Source organism: Numida meleagris, chromosome 2 (genome assembly GCF_002078875.1).
Source record: "Numida meleagris isolate 19003 breed g44 Domestic line chromosome 2, NumMel1.0, whole genome shotgun sequence".
NCBI lineage: Eukaryota > Metazoa > Chordata > Aves > Galliformes > Numididae > Numida > Numida meleagris.
Genome location: NC_034410.1, coordinates 28,642,515 through 28,659,104, shown reverse-complemented (window position 1 = coordinate 28,659,104; position 16,590 = coordinate 28,642,515). Strand labels below are relative to the sequence as shown.

General features: G+C 38.2%; 1 protein-coding gene across 1 annotated transcript in view; it reads right to left on the bottom strand.

Annotated features, from left to right (window-relative positions):
• AHR (aryl hydrocarbon receptor) overlaps positions 1-16,590 on the bottom strand; it is a 97,932-nt gene that overhangs the window by 71,627 nt on the left and 9,715 nt on the right. The window contains exon 3 of the mRNA XM_021389070.1: positions 5,211-5,303. The gene's annotated coding sequence lies outside the window, so the exon portion shown is untranslated. The remainder of the gene's footprint in view (positions 1-5,210; positions 5,304-16,590) is intronic.

Genomic DNA, 16,590 nt, shown 5'->3' with positions numbered 1-16,590 from the left:
TCTGGTGCTGTCTCAAAAAGTAAGGTTTTAAGAGTTTTAGCTATGCAAAAGCTGTCTCTTAAAAGTTAGTATGTTATGGACACATAAAAAAAAAAAAAGCAAACAAAAAAAACAGACCTATGTCTAGAGTGCTCTTCTACAGTTCAGAATATTCATTGAATATTTTTACTTTTGCACTTAAATAATTGAAAATGCTGAATTAGAAAACTCTATCTTGTAAGAAAAGATGTACTTCTGTTTCTGCTAAAGAAAAGAGCCTTATTTATCATTGCTATTCTAAATTGTGTATTCTATATTGAGTAACTTTGAAATGTCCCTAATGAGCAAAATATTAAAGCAAACAAAACTGTCATAGGCATATGATGTATAAAAGATCTTTCCAAAAGAAGTTCTTAGTTTTAGTGCATTATTCTTTAATCTTCTAGAAAACATTAGGAAAGCAGCTTCAAAACCTGTGCAGTGCCAGTTTTTATTATCATTGGTGCTCTTAGCAGGTCCAGCGATCTCGGCACACCACTGTTCAGAAATGTTTCCCCAGTGTTTCACACAAATGTTCTTACTGTGTCCCTATAGCTACAAAAAATTCCATCACCAAGATACCACAAAGCTTTAGCTGTTTATCATTTCTCCTAAATAGCCAAGAGAGATGCTAGCTAGTCTATCTACCAGAGATTAAAAGTTGTTCATTTTATAGGTATAAAATATTGCTAGTTTATTTCTGAGGGGATATATCTGGAGCCAGTTTGCAACTTCCTTCATAAGGGAGGCTTACTGAAACAGATATCGTAGGGGCAACAAGACTCCAGCTAGCATGAGTTTTTGATCCAGGATTTCTCCTGTAAGAATTCCCTGACTCTACACTTGGCAAGTTTGGATCTGGGCTCTTTCAGGTTATAAAATTAAGTGTGATGTTTCTATAGTAATGGGTAGTGTGAAAGACGGTCCTTCAAACACAGATGATAATCCTTTCAAGGAACACAGGACAATAGTTTGAAATAGACTGGGATTTGAAAAGAAAGTGAACAACAATAACCCCAGGAACTGAGTGAGGTAGACTCATCCATGATAAGTAGGATACAGGCAGCCATGAATTGGTCTATCTGAACCATTCAGCCACCCTGGCTTGGTTGAGGTGCCCTGTGGTCTGCATAGTGGCCCAAGACCACCACCAAGATTTTTTAAAGTGTGTTTCTAAGTGGAAAGAAATAATTTCTGATTTTGTTGCTACCTCAACCATGAAAGAATCAACGGTTACAGTATACATATGTCTGAGCTGCAGTATCTGGGTCCTTGCCAGTTGCTAGGGAGTATTTAATTTCTTAAATAGATATAACTCCTATACACCCATGTTCTAGAATAAACCAATCTGAAAAAAAAAAAAAAAAAAAAAAAGAACAAAGAAAGAGACAAAAGAGCAGTCTTCAGCTTATTTCCAGAAAGATTTCTGGTGGCCTTTTGAGTCTTTAGAGCATCTTGTAAACTTAAAATAATTCTTCCTCTTTGAAGCCCTCAAGGAAAAGCATACATAGGGAAAACCCTGCTTCCCCCACCACACAGCCTTTCTGCAGTAAACTGAAAAAAGAAAGCGTTCCTAAAAATGGAGACCTGAAAACAACTTGAATTTGGGTTATGAGTCTTCCTGTAGGAACCTCTCCCCAGCCGCAATTGTTTGAGCAGTCCATGTTCCAGAATGTTATGGCTAGGTAATGTTTGTTCAAGACATATTGCTACCCTTGTATAAAATATTTAGGTCATTCCCATAACATTTGCAATATGTAGCAAGTATGTATTTCATGGTCTCCATTGTTTGAGGCCAAAGCTTGAACTAAAGTCACCACAATATTTGTAACAGACACAATGAGGCAGTTATCTTGATCAGGGCACAACCTGCTAGTTACCTTGTGTGTGTTTTTCCCTTGCTTTCCTTCCCTTTGTAGTTACACAGATGGAAGAAATAGAGCTCGATGTTTTTCTGCCCTTCATCTCAAACTTTTCTATTACAGGCAGAACAGAATAAAGAAAATTGCCAGTACGTTACTTTTTTCTTAAAATGTTACAGTTCCTGACAGAAATAAATATGGTTACCTGTGGGTCATAGGAACTATTTTTTTTTTCCAGTGGAAATGCCATTAAGTACAAGGATTTTGGATGTGTCTGCAACATTCTTCTCTGCGATGGATATAAATGCTCTGATTTTGCTGAGTTTATTCCTTCACCACCTAAGTACTGTCTATCCATAATCAGCTGAATAATTGCTACAGTAACATAATTTCACACAGACATGACCAATGACATTAAGCTTGATGATGCTGTCAATTGCTTGGGCTTGGAAAAACCTATTGCAATCCTCTCCAAGTTTATTACAACTGTTGTCCATAAACAATGAGAACAGCATGATAGACATACACCAGACTATCCTCTGAACATTTACATATGTTTAACATTCAGTCAGAAAAAAACAACAATTTCAAATAAACTATATTCAGACTTAAAGCAGAATCTTTTGCAAATGAAAAAAGCACTTCTGATATATGCCACAGTCTTTCAGGGGATGGGAAAGGAAAGACTATGATGTACCTATTGCTGTCAAATTACTGTTATTAACAGTAGCCATTTAATTGGTTTTCTTGGCATTTATATGCTACAAGAACAAAAAATATTGGTAATATTTGATATATTGTGCTCATTTAATTGAACTTCTTTCACAATGAGAATATATTTGCATGTTTCTAAACATCAGAGGTACTCCGTATTTTCAGAAATAATTGATAAAAATTATGTAATTTGTATAATAATCTTTGAACAGTACTGCTTATTATAATTCATTCATGTCTTTATGAAAGAAAACATTATTTCTGAGTAGCTAGGTCATTTCCATCTATAAAAAGCACAGAAATCACTGTTTAGTCTGGCCATATTTCCCAATCCCTTCAATCTATTTAGCTTAACAGATGTACAGATGCACACAGATGAAAACAAATCAGTCCTTTTCCAGCTTGTTGTTTAAGAAAATAATCAGAGCAGCAAGCTTGTGGCACTATTCCCATCTTCTCTTGTAACTGAAACTATTGCAAAGCATATATGAGGAGAAAAAGTACATCAATTTATAGGAATTACAGAATGGCTTGGATTGAAAGGGACCTCGAGAATCGTCAAGTTCCAACCCCCCTGCCACAGGCAGTGTTGCCAGCTGCTAGATCAAGTGCTACTTGCTAGATCAAGTGCCACTGGGGCCCAAGGCCCCATCCAACCTGGCCTTAAACACCTCCATAGACAGGGCATCTACAACCTCTCTGGGCAACCTGTTCCAGCACCTCACCACTCTCAGTAAAATACTTCCCCGTGATGACTTGCTTAATTCCCAGCCATCTTATTCCATCTTATTCCCTCAAAGCACACTCGTGTAAGAGAAGTGGCTCTCTTCATCATATCTGAGCATTATACTGCTTTGCAATGGCTTCTGTTAAAATTAATGGTTCACCCAAACTGCAGCTCTGTTAGCTGCCAAGTTTGGGTGCACGTGCTGGCTGCATCCTACAGTGGGATGAGATGAGCTGCAGTTGAGTATGGTTTTCTTTCTTCCTTCTCCCTCATTTCCTACACTCCAGCCTCTGCTGGAAGAGAAAAGCACCAAAAGGAAGGATAGCCAGTGTGCTCTGTGCATCAAGGTAGCTGAACTGCAGGATTAATTGCAGACTACTTCATCACTATAATCTAAATGCAATCAATGAAGAGATATTTCTAAACATCAGGTTGGCAGAAGCTAACTAATTATAAGCATTTCTGCAATTTCATCATATTTTTCTAACTCCTGATGATAGGATTTTAAAAAAAATAAACACACAGTGGTGCTCACTGGCTTGATGAGAAGCCACCTGTACTGCCAGATGTACTGATCCTCAGGCTTTTATGCCTTTCAAGTCAGTATTCTGCAAGCCAGTCACTCAGACCAGCAATCAGGTAACAGTCTCAAACAGTAAGCACGGTTCACTCAGGAATTTCAGCTGGGATTTGGACCCTACAGGACTTTCCTTGTAGGAACTTGTCATGGCATGTTTGCCCTGACAGAGGGCTTTAAAATCAGAGTAATATATATTACTTCATGCAAGGCAAAAAGCACTTGGAATAAGGTTTTAAAAAAGAAAAAAATACATTCTTTACATAGGAGTTCAACCTACATCTTTGAAATTTCCCCTTTATGAGCAAATCCCACTACTGAAAAGAAAACTACAACAATCATTATTTTAAGCAGATATATTGGTCACATTTTTGGTGGCTTCTCCTTTCTTCACAAACCTCATCCTGTCTGAAAGATTCTTGAGATTTTCAGTTTCTTTTGATCCTAGACTTACCAACCTTTCTATGTGGTATTCCTCCCAATACACCCTATACTCCTAATACTCCTATCCCAATACACCCAGTATTCAAGCACTTTTTCCCTACAGCTTTAAAGAAGTACATGGAAGTTACATCAGTACCATTATTTTAGCTTTATTATTTTAGCTTTAAGTCTTTTCTTTTTCTTTCTTTCTTTCTTTCTTTCTTTCTTTTTTTTTTTTTAACTGTTCCTTTACTACTTTCTTTTATCTAATTCTTAGCTTTTGAATGGGCAGGCAGCAATACAAAGCAAAGGCCGTTAGTCAATGACAGTACCTACTTCACCCTTCATTGGAACGTTTTGTTTCTTCTGCAGCTGTACTCTGCACAAAGACACATTCATGAAACCATACACAAATACAGATGTTTTGAAGACATGAGAAAATCAAGGAATCAGAGCAAAACAAGAAAAAATTTTGGAGTAGAAATATTGTCTTTAATGGCTTTCTCACAAAAAATAAACCATATTCTGAATGAAAGTGCAAGGTATCTGAAGTTAAAACATGGAAAGCACTATTAGATGCTATTAAAATGAATATTTTCCTTTTTGGACAGTCCTTATGGTAACGCTTATTTGCTTTTACTTACTGTGACTCCCATTGTGTTAGTAAACAAACAGACTGAAACTCGAACACACCAGCAATAATTGGAAATTCAATGGAAAATTACAGGTGTGGTATGCAAGTTGAAAGCTGTTCTTACAATATAGACTCAAATGTTTATACTTCTGGAGCAAAAAATTAAAAGTACCTAAAAGTGTGGGGGGGGCACAGGGGGAAACTGGAAAAATTATTGATTTGATTTGAGCAGAAACAAAAATAATTCAGCCTTACCAGAAAAATCAACACTTCCTTATCTTGAATTTCTTTTCCATAAGATAAATCCTTAATGTAGGCTTAGGCTAAGGTTTCCAACCTCTGGAGAAACTGCTTAAAAAAAAAATCATTTGAAATAAGTTTGAGATTAGTGCTTAGAAGATATACTGAAATAAGTGAAGCTCTTGTGCATCAAAAATTAACTACATATATCCAGCTGTTCAAAATAGATGCAGATTTGCCTTTTGCTGTTGGTTTGTATAGTACCTTGCATAATGAATCCAACACAATACAGGCTCAGATTTTCCACACATGCTCAGACACACTTTCCATGTATGACCTATTTCATTTGAAGCTCAGACACACTTTCCATGTACGACCTATTTCATTTGAAGCTATCAAGCTGAAGTAAATAAGCATCAGTTTATATTCTGGATAGTAATTAATAAATAGATTTAAATTATTGTGAGAAGTTGTCTTGAAGAGTCAGAATTAAATTGAACATCCAGCTTGAAATCTAGCAGGCACTGAATATGTTAAGTATATTAAAATACCACATTACAAATACAAATAGCACAATTAACACATAATTCAGGTGGTAAAAACCCAGCGAAACTCAGTAGCAACATACTGATGCCTGGGTGCCAAGTTGCTCCTTAAGAGCTGTTGTTACTTGGTGGATAACAATGCAAACCATGAGAAGAGCTCCCAGGGAAATATCGCTTTTAAAGAATTATTGCTCTTATGTGGTTTTGCTGCAAGCAAGCATATGGATAATGATAATAATACTAATTTAAGTCACTAATAAATTGTTTCTAAAGAGTAAACAACCTGTACACACCCTTTCTAAGCAAAATCACAAAATCACGGCATCACAGGGGTTGGAAGGGAGCTCTGGAGATCATCTAGTCCAAACCTCTGCTAAAATGTGTTCCCTACAGCACGTTGCACAGGAAAGTGTCCAGGAGGGTTTGGAATATCTCCAGAGAAAGAGACTCCACAACCTCTTTGGGCAGCTTGTTCCAGTGCTCTATCACCTTCAAAGTAAGAACATTTTTTCTCGTGTTTGTATGGAACTTTCTGTGTTCCAGTTCATGCCCATTGCCCATTGTCCTGTCTCTGGGCACCACTGAAAAGAGGTTGGGCCCAAACAATTAGCTCTCACTCTGTAGATATTTGTAGGTATTGATAAGATTCCCTCTCAGTCTTCTCCAGGCTGAACAGTCCCAGGTCTCTCAGCCTTTCCACATAAGGAAGACGCTCCAGGTCCCTAATCATCTTTGTGGCCCTCCACTGGACTCTCACTAGAAGTTCCCTGTCTCTCTTGATTGGAGGAGCCCAGAACTACACACAGTACTCCAGATGTGGCCTCAGCATGGCAGAGTAGAGGGGGAGGAGAATCTCCCTTGACCTGCTGTCCACTCTCTTTTTAATGCACTCCAGGGCGTCTTGGCCACAAGGGCACACTGCTGGCTCATGGCCAACTTGTTATCCACCAAGACACCCAGGTTCTTCTCTGCAGAGCTCCTTTACAGCAGGTTAGCTCCTAACCTGTACTGCTTCATGGGGTTATTCCTCCCCAGTTGAATGACTCTACTCTTGCCCTTGCTGAACATCATAAGGTCCCTCTCTGCCCAACTCTCCACCTGTCCAGGTCTTGCTGAATGGTAGCACAGCCTTATGGTGTGTCAGCCACTTCTCTCAGATTCATGTCATCACCAAAATGCTAAGTCACACCTGTTTGCTTTTTTCCATATCTTAACTTCGGAGTGAAACAAAGTCAGTCTCCTCTCTTAGTTCTCCTCAAAAGACATCTAATAACCAGTGTTTAAAGCCTTTGGAAGACAAACAAAGGTTGTGAGAAAGCATGGGATTATAGGAATTGTCATGAGGAACTTCACATGGCAGCAGGAAATCCATATCCTTCTCATCAGCCATTTTTGCAAACATTTCAAAAGTTTTGTAGAAGTGAGCTGAATCCATGCATGCATACATCCATAGGCTTTAGATGAACTTCAAGACGGATCTGAGATTTTAGTATAAAAACCGCAAACAGCCCCATCATTAACAGGTGGTTGTTTGTCTTAGTTTGCGAAGAAGGGATTATTATTAATACCAGTGTAAACCCAAGTAATATGTACTATATAGCTATATAGTTGTAAGAAAAAAATACAAAAAGAGAAAAAAAAAGTCCTAAAATATAGTACAGACACATAATCTTCATAGAGTTGGTCTGGTACAAATGAGCCAATAAATAATACATAGGTCGCTCCAAAAGTAATGCCTCCTATTTATTTCCATGGAAAATACAACAGATACAAAGAGTACAGTAGCACTACTTGATAGAGCAAATTCCCAGCTACAAAACACTCTTTTTCAGCACAGCCACCACCACTGACTATGCATTTTTTCCAGCAATGAACAAGAGCCTGCATGTCACACTCGTAACAAATCTCCACCAGTAGAGGTGACCCACCGTCACTGTCTCTGAAATGCACCACCCACTACCTCACTGTGTTCACATCCACTGTTTATTCTCCATAAATATTCAGCATGCATCTGTAAATGTTAGTGGGTGCCATTTTTTCTGCATGGAGGAATTCAGATACACACCTTTGCTTCACATGCTCTTCTATGTCAGACAACATTTTGTCAGACTGGCTCTCTGCTGTAATCTGTCACATGGCAACAAAATGTAACAGAATATGTTCAACCTCTACTGCCATACCACCAACATCTGTCTCTGATGTTGTGGGCTAACGCAATAAAATAGGAGGCATTACTTTTGGAGCAACCCTTGTAATATAAATAAAGCAAAAAATAGTAAGAGAGAGAGAGAGAGGGAGTATGATGGCAATAAAATGGAAAGAGTAGCCAGGAAACAGCACAGAAACTTTTTCCAAAATCCAGCAAAACTGACCTAAGGATTGGAAGCAATAGAACAGAAAAGAGGTTAATCTCTTCATGCAGCAGTCCTTATGACCTCTTTATGTTGATAGAATCATTCCCCTCAAGAGAAATTAAAACACACAGAGGAATAAATATGCCAAATTGTGCTGAAGTGAAAATTCTCATCAGATACTATTCAGTATGCCGAAATATCCATACTGTGAAGTCTGCCCATGAGACCTCACAGCCTCTGTTTCTGAAGGCAATTCTGTTTCTGTTCCCTCACTGCTTCAGTAGTCCTCTCTCTTCTCCAGTATTTAACAGACCACCAGGAGGCACTTAGGTCTTCCATCTACTTCAAGTAAAACGTAATGCTAGTGAAATATAAACCAGCTTCCATTCATGAGTCTGTCAAAAACTTTGAGATGAATATAATTTAAGATTTTGAAAGAAAATCAGTAAATCCAGAATTTCTGATACAGTCTGTGAACAGAAAATCATGGAATATATGTTGAAATAAATTGAAAAGCTCAATCAATTTACGTGCCTTGAATTATCTGGAAGCCAAACAGCATTACACGAGAATAGCAAATAGGCCAATGAAAAGGGAAAATAGATTTATTGAAAACAGTTAAACCAATATTTCTTTAATTATGATATATTACTGTTAACAGTGATCGATTCCCACTTTCAGCTTATTGTGTTTTCCTTTGGACACATCCAATCAAGTTGTCTCAGCATAATTTAGTAACCTTAATGCTTTATATAGCAGTGCTAAACCTAACAGCTATAGTCAGTGTAGTCCTGTGCATGTGAAGAGAAATGCATCATCATAGAAACCGCAGTGTGAAAATACCCCAAAGTAGACAAAGCTATAAACTACTTTAAGTGGATATCAAAGGTGTCAGCACATGGCATGACACAAAGCTATTTCTCCAAGAGGCACTAAAATATATTCTAGGCATTAAATATATGTATATGAAGAGTGGATACAAACTTTCCATTTGCAAGAATCCACGGCATAGCATTCCATGTATTTTATTCCACACACTAAATGCTCAGATGAAGTTTAAAAAAATTTGAATTAAAATAAGTTATAAATGATTTGCAAAGAAAAAAATAAATAATTTTTAAAAGGGAAACAAACAAAAAAAAAACCCAATTCATTACTCTTTTCCCATCTGCAAAAGAAAAAATCAATATAAGTAATAGTGCTTCCTGGGGGTGGGGAAAGACAGCTCACATCAAAGTATCAGTAGGTATATTTATCTTTTTTAAACTCAAGGCAACTTCTGAATGTATTGAAAAATCTAATGTGAAAAAGTAGTCAGCCTTTAATTAAAAAAATATTTTATATGCATGGATATATTTTAAAATATTATAGAAACATAAGGATCAATATTTGCATTACAATCAATGGTTACATTATCCAGTTATCTATTTCTTATATTGAAGTATTAAATGGGTTCAAATACATCCACAATATCTTTGGAATCTCTCAGTTCCAGCAGGACTAGTTCAAATGTCAGTAACGAAATCTGCTGCCTATGCTAGCCATAGTACTTTGGGTTATTAGAAAGGAAGACATGTTTTTTTAATTCCAGTGCATCTTCTGTATTTGCTGTATTTCTTTTCTTTCTTTTTCCTTTTTTTTTTTTCCCTTTTCCCATTTCTTTCTTTTTTCCTTTTTATTAAAAAAACCACAACAAACAAACAAACAGCTTCCTTTCTCTTGTGCAATAAAATTACTAGAGTTTTAAACAAACATGAACATTTCAGCGTGTGTCATGATGAAATTGTGCAGGGATTTTTTGTGTGTGAATTCTGCAGAAAAGTGAAACCTATGTGTATGGTTTTACAGTTATACAGCTTGATGAACTGATATTTGCAAAATACATCTGACTCATAGTGTCTCCTGATTTGGGAAAACTTCAGGAGCCTCACAGTTCACAAGAGAAGAAACTTGTGCAGATCTTTTGAGTTGAATAGATGATGAGATCAAGTTCAACCACTTCCTGTCTTCAAATAACACACCGCTTGTCCCTCCTTTTACTGCCTTTGCAGCAACTGGCCACAAAGCCTAACACCCAGAGGAAACAGCTTAAAGGTTGTTCCAGACAGAAGCAGAGAAATGGGTCCTTCTTTACTTTTGACAATTGAGAAGATATTAGAGGAAGGCATGAAACAATAGTCTTAAGGCTGATGTGAGGTTGTAAGGGTAAACCCATGGGGGTTAAAACAAAAGAAGCAAAGGCTTCCACCAACGCTGGGGAATTACCTCTTCTTCAAAATGAGAATTTCGCCTGCCCCATGTTAGATCTATCTTACTTCTGTATTTCATCCAAAGAGATTATAGTGTCAGACTTATGCCAAGTGCTGCTAATTGTTTTCAGCTCTCTTAACTGCTTGACTTTGCAATGGAGAGTGGAAAAAATAAGGGGGTGACTATAAATAGTCGTCCCATCACTCAACGTGGTACATTTGTTCATTCTATTATTTGCACAGAAACAAGGGAAGCCAAGCAAAGATTAAAGAAAGAGGAAGAATAGTGAGGTAAAGTGTTTCCTGGACCTTGCCAGACTTCTTTATTCTCAGAACTTCCTTGTCTTTTTCACATAGAATACATACAGAAACATACTGGCAGCACTGGCAAGACTCGGTTCAGGTTAACTTCCCTTTTTGGTTTACCGTAAGAAAAAATACAACAATAATTAAGACATTCCAGTCAGCTGGTTTCACAAGAAATTCAACAAATATCTATGTCTGGTGTACCAAATAAATAGCCTTCAGATTTTACACTAAGGTTAAAAAAACTGATACTTAGAGACAGAGACATACTTCTAAACTTTAGTCACAGTCTTTTTCCTAACTTTGAAAATATTCCTATCCTAGCTGAAGCGTTAATTAGTTCACAGAAAAGGCCTTCATTTTGGTTCAGAAAAATGAAATTGCTATTTAGAAAGAAGAAAGATCCAATCCTGCTGTTCAGAAACTCAGCACCTGCTCTTATTCAAACTCAGGTGTGAAAATCCCTGCAAACCTATTGACTGTGACCAGAACACTGGCTCAAAAGAAGCTGATATGCAAAACAAAAAACAATGGCTAAGGACTATCTATTTTTAATGTTGTTCTAGTTCTGAGAATCTAAAGCAATAACCTTTTTGCCTTTCAGGAGTCCCTTCACTCAGGAAATCTGGTTTTATGCTAATTTGCCTTTGAAAAAAATAACTAAGTAATAAATTAATAAATCCACATACATTTAGACCTATACTTTTCTAAACAAGGATTGATTTCAGGAGATTCTCAGGAGTTTCTCAAGAGGATGTTTTATCTTGATTAGCTGGTCATTTAGCTCATCTGTCATGCCAGTGAATGTGCAAAACAGACATTATGTCCAACCAAATCTTCTCTCTTTTGATAAGAAACAATGCAAAGAGGAAGCCAAGTTCTCTTCCTCCTCATCTGTGTCCAGCAAGATGGGATGCAGTTAATCTCACAGTGCTTGCAGCAAGAAGAGCTGCAGCCTTTTCCATTAGCATCTAGGAAGCCAGGCTCTGAAGTAGAATATCTTGCATATAACCTAAATAAACTATTTTATCATAGAAGTTAGAAAATTTAAGTGTTTATAGATTAGAGGATCCACCCCTACTCTAGGGTATAGTATAGTGAATAGAGGATAAAAAAAGGTATCTGAGATATTCTGAAGTATATTTAATACAGAAAGAATATCTCCAGTAATAGGATTTAAAATGCAGAAAGGAAAATGAGTAATGTTTGTATTTGGTAACTGTGCTTTGATTTCAATTTTAGGGATTATTTGATTATTTGCCCAACACAGGTGTGCACGTAAATTGCCATGGGGCTCCTAAGGTGTGTGAATATTGTCAAAGATGACATTCTGGCCTTTGCCTGGTCAGAACAGCAAGAAATATGGCACACTGCCTAGCACCACAGCGTGACCAGCACCTCTGCAGAGAAAGCTGCTCCCAGCACAGAGGTATGCTGTCCGCTCAGGTGTTTTCCCATGAAATCCTTCAGATGGGAGGCTTAAAGTAAGTAAGCCCTTAAAGGGATCAGATTGTGCTCTGAGGGGGAGTTGCTTTTATGTTCTCTTCTTTCTCTGAGAAAAGGATCAGCAAAACATCTGCCGTAGGATACGAGGCAGTTAGGAAACGAGGTTTCTGATAAGCCTAGGGAATGGGGAAGAAGAGGAATCCTAGAAAAATGTGTAATTGGTTTTAGCATGCTGCTTGAATGTATTTCTGCAAACTACCAAAGATACTTCTGCCATCATTATCACATACAAAAATATAAAAAAACTTAGCTTACTCTACAGTAATAAATTCAAACTTCTAGGACATGCAGTAGCCTGAGAAACCTTAAGTCTTCCTTCTTATGTAATTATTGACAGCTAGGAGTAAAAATAGAGTGGAATAAGACAACATGTGATCATTAATCAAAGGCAGTATTGTAGTATATGCATACAAATCTGGGATAACAATACTGATGTCTCTTTCTGCACTATACAGCTTGTCTTCTAGATTGGATTTAGTACAGCATTTTACATTAAGCAGTTCCATCTTTACACACTGCAGTCCTTTAACTCACAAAACTTGCTATAGCCCTCACACTGTCAGCTGTGGACACCTCAGCTATGGAGCAACTTTACAAATGTAGTGCAGTTTTATGCATTTTTCCTTCCAAGAAAACAAGCCAAGAAGCCTGATAGAGTAGGCAAGCAAATGAATCCCCAAAGAATATTCCTACGTAGTTATATACACTTAAATAATGACTGAAAAGAAAATGCTAAAATAATGGTATTTTAGATATAAAGCAAGTCCTGGGTTTCGCTGTTACCTTCTTGCACTGAGGTTTGATTGCTCACCCTTAAAAGTTCCAGGAAACATAGATGAGAAAGAATACATCAAGCCTTTATTAAAGTTTTGTGACAGTACTCACTGACATCTGGGATTATTTCCAGTAACAATTGCCCTGAGGAAACAGCACAATCAGCAGCTATGGAGTCCAAAAATTAGAAATTAGTTTGGCATAGAAATTAGTAATCCTGAAGAAAGAAGCCAACTGAAGAGCATTTTATATATCTGGCATCTGGTGAATAGCTGTTCTGTATGGCATGGAATGATACTGTGGGCAAAGATTTCAAACAGTCTGGAAACAAGTGGCTTAAATTCAAGCCTTCTGAGGACTGTGTTGATAACAATATGGAAAAACTAAATTATGAGGCTCCTGGGAAAAGAGTGAACCACAAAAGAAGCATCGCTAGAAAAAAAAAAAGGGACTGAATAGAACTAAGTATTGTTTTCCAAAACCCTAGTGTGGAAATAAACTAAGAATGTGTCCATCTTAGTGAAGACAAGATCTGAGATTGTCAATATAGTGCTAGTTACATGACAAGTAGAAAAAAAGATATTTTTAATTTGCGAGAAATATGAAAACCTGTCAGTTCAAAACACGAGCAATTTTCAGTGCAAGTAAAAAACACAGAATTGAGATCTACAATATTAAGGGGACTCTGAACACTGCTTTAATGTAGGGCTTTGTCTTGTGTGAGATGACAGAAGGCTGTGAATAAACTAATGTTCTTTAAATCCTAATGAGATTAAGGCAGCAACATGATACAATTTGATTAATCTTTCCAATAAGAACTTGAATGTATTTGGTTTTCACTGCCGTAAAAAAATCACTCCTTGCCAAGTGTTTTTTTTTTTTTTTAATTTTGATGGTGTATCCAGTATAACATGATGAGGATCAGTTTAAAGACAGTTGTGTTTGATTATTTTCCTCTTTGTTTATTATCTTCTACTGTTACTTTAAATAAAAGTATCTTTGCAATACTGATGAGGACAGATTCAAAAGCTCTAATTAACAAACTCTAGACATGGGTGACTCTGAATGTATACAAATAGAAAAGAAGTCTTGAGCCGGATCTGAGCATGATGAATAAATTATTCTAAGAACCATTACTTAAGCACCATCAGCAATGCCAAACAGCTAAGAACAAATTGTAAATTGAAAACATGACCTTATGTTTTCCTTAATTGCAGGCACTGAAAATTTAGAGAGCCTGACCCGCTATAAATTTTCTCTGCTGGAGAACCTTTGACCTGGGATACAGGACTCGGTCCGCAATCTGCTTTTGTAAATCCTGTCACCACAGATTTTGGGGTTTCTTTTTTCCCTCCACTGTAGAGAGATACATAGAACTACAGTCCACAAAAGTGACAAGCAACTGATGTCATCTATCTGGATGCCTGTAAGGCCTTTAACATGGTACCCCACAACATCCTTCTCTCCAAATTGGAAAGACATAGATTTGATGGGTGAACTGTTCAACGGACAAAGAACTGTTTGCAAAATCATACCCAGAATGATGGTCAATGGCTCAATGTCCAGATGGACGTCAGTAATGAGTGGTGTCCCTCAGGGATCAGTGCTGGAACAGATACTCTTTAATATCTTCATCATTGACATTGATAGTGGAATCGAGTGCATCCTCAGCAAGTTTGCAGATGACACCAAGCTGTGTGGTGCAGCCAACATGCCCAAGGGACAGGATGCCATCCAGGAGGACCTAGACAGGCTTGAGCAGCTAGCCCAGGGAAACCTCACAAATCAAGTGCAAGGTCTTGCACCTGGGTCAAGGCAACCCCCACTATCAATACAAGCTGTGGGATGAAAGGATAGAGCACAGCCCTGCTGAGAAGGACTTAGGGTTACTGGTGAATGGCAGCCAGACGTGAGCCAGCAATGTGCCCATGCAGCCCAAAAAGCCAACTGTTTTCTGGGCTGCATCAAAAGAAGTGTGGCCAGCATGCCAAGGGAGGTGATCCTGTCCCAGTGCTCTGCGCTGGTGAGACCTCACCTGGAGTACTGCATCAGTACAGGAGACACACAGACCTGTTGGAGCGTGCACAGAGGAGGGCCACAAAAATGATCCAAGAGATGGAATACTTCTCCTAAGAGAGCAGGCTGAGAGCTGTGGCTGTTCAGCTTGGAAAAGAGAATGCTCAAGGGACACCTGAGAGCTGCCTTTCAGTAACTAAAAGGGAGCTACAAGAAAGAAGGGGACAGACACTTTAGCAGGGTCTGAGGTGATAAGACAAGGGGAAATAGTTTCAAACTTAAGGGAGGAGATTTATACTGGATATAAGGAAAAATTATTTTACAGTGAGGGTGGTGAGGAGCAGATTGCTCAGAGATGTGGTGGAAGTCCTTGTCCCTTGAGACGATCAATGCCAGGCTGTACCAGGCTCCAAGCAACATGATCAAGCTGTAGGTGCCCCTGTTCATTGCAGGGGAGTTGGACTAGATGACCTTTAAAGGTCCCTTCCAACTCTAAAGATTCTATGCAATGAGTCTGCAGAGGAACTTTAGCCTATGGCTCTTGCCTTCCAGTTATTTCTTCAGCTCAGCCTCTGATGCCTTTTAAGCAAACTATCAGTCATGATTTGTTGGGTGAGCTTCTCAGTGAAACTTCTACCACCTTCAGCAGCAGACACAGAACATCAGCACCTGAACATTGTCTTGAATGTTGCTACTGAACAGGTTTTAAAGAGCTATTCCTCTCAGAAGTCAGCTCTGCAGAAGAAAAGAGGAGGTGATATTTCTCTTCCGTAAGACTACATGTAGTCATCAGCTTCACGTATACAAGAAACAAAAATCAAAATAGAAGGCAAGTGGGAGAGAGAATGTCTTATTCAGCCCATCTCCTAATCTGCAGCTTCTGTACAAGCTGAAGTACTTCCAAGCTACCTTTGAAATTGTAAGCATTTACTGATGGCAAAGAAATCATTTTACTTTGGAACATTGTAGCATGAGAGCCACGAGTGAGGCTAGTTTCTGCTTTATCACTGTCAAAGTTTGCCTGCACCAGCCGCTGTGGTCGGTGGTGAAGTCCAGAGGCTGTTTGTGCCTAACAGAGAGAAACTCCTTCAGCTGATGCTTGTCAGGTATTTCTCGCCCTCAGAACCCTTTGCAGCACAGCGGCCCGGTTTCTCTCCCCGAGCACTCAGGCAAGCTCCCTCTGCTGGGGACTGTGTGCTTCGTGAGGGAGAAATGCAGAGCTCGTTCTGGGAAGAGCCCTCCTTCAGCACTGAGGGTTGCTCATCTCTTGATAGAGTTAGAGATCGGGAATAGATCCAACCCCTCCTAGTATAGCTGGAGTTAGCAAGAACGACCAGCATTTGTTTCTGAAGTTTCCTTCTTTAAAGCTGTGGTTAAAAACATAAAATATGCAAACAAAACAAAACAAAAATGCATGTACTTGGCTTGGCTCTTTTTTTGTTGTTGTTGTTTAAAATGTATATTTCAGTGGATGTATAGTGAGCTGAAGAATTAGTTTTTTCAGTCATTGCTGCCTCTGAATTCTGGCATATTTCGGCAAAACATATTTTGGTGTTGGCATTCAATGTGGCATTCTCTGTAGATTTTCTACAGATCTGTGTTTTTTTTTTTTAAAAAAAAAAAAAAAAGATAAAGAGTAAAAAAT